Genomic DNA, 625 nt, shown 5'->3' on the forward strand with positions numbered 1-625 from the left:
TCACTCTTTGGCTCTTTAGGGAAGACAGAGTTGCTGAACCAGTTGGGCAGAAACAGGTGGGTGGAGCCTCCTGCAGATCCTCCCTTGGTAGAGCTCTGCCTGGTCCTGGGTGTCTGTGGGAATTATCCAGCTTCTTCAATAACAACTGGCTGCCAAGGGTTTGATTCTTAGTTCACATCTCAGCCTTGGTCCTGGACCCTAGGCAGGAAAGACTCCTGAGATGTAAGACCTGTGAGAGCCAAGTAAAGTGGGTGACCTCACCCACCATGCCAGGTTCTTTCTGCTCTTGGACAATACCCCTCCATCCTGGTGCAATGGAATGGGAGTTAGCAATATGAGCTTGGGCAAGTCAATTCACCTCTTTAGTCCTCAGCTTCCCATCCATAAAACAAGAATTTCACCTTTTAAAAATGCTGGTCCCTGTATATGCACTTAAAGAGGTTTTTGTGGATCAACAGAAATCTTGATCTATGTGAAACAAGACTTTCTGATCCCAGGGCCTAGTGATTTCCAGACTGGTGAGCTTCAAAGTGAGACACAGAGGTCAATAGGGGATAGAGTCTCAGCAGACCACTCCAGAAGAGGTGGGAGAGACTCTGGGAGAAATTTGACTACATTTCTCCAC

The sequence above is a fragment of the Heterocephalus glaber genome, unplaced genomic scaffold (assembly GCF_053883595.1).
Source record: "Heterocephalus glaber isolate CG9 unplaced genomic scaffold, H.glaber_assembly_v1.0 deba00001606, whole genome shotgun sequence".
NCBI classification, from domain to species: domain Eukaryota; kingdom Metazoa; phylum Chordata; class Mammalia; order Rodentia; family Bathyergidae; genus Heterocephalus; species Heterocephalus glaber.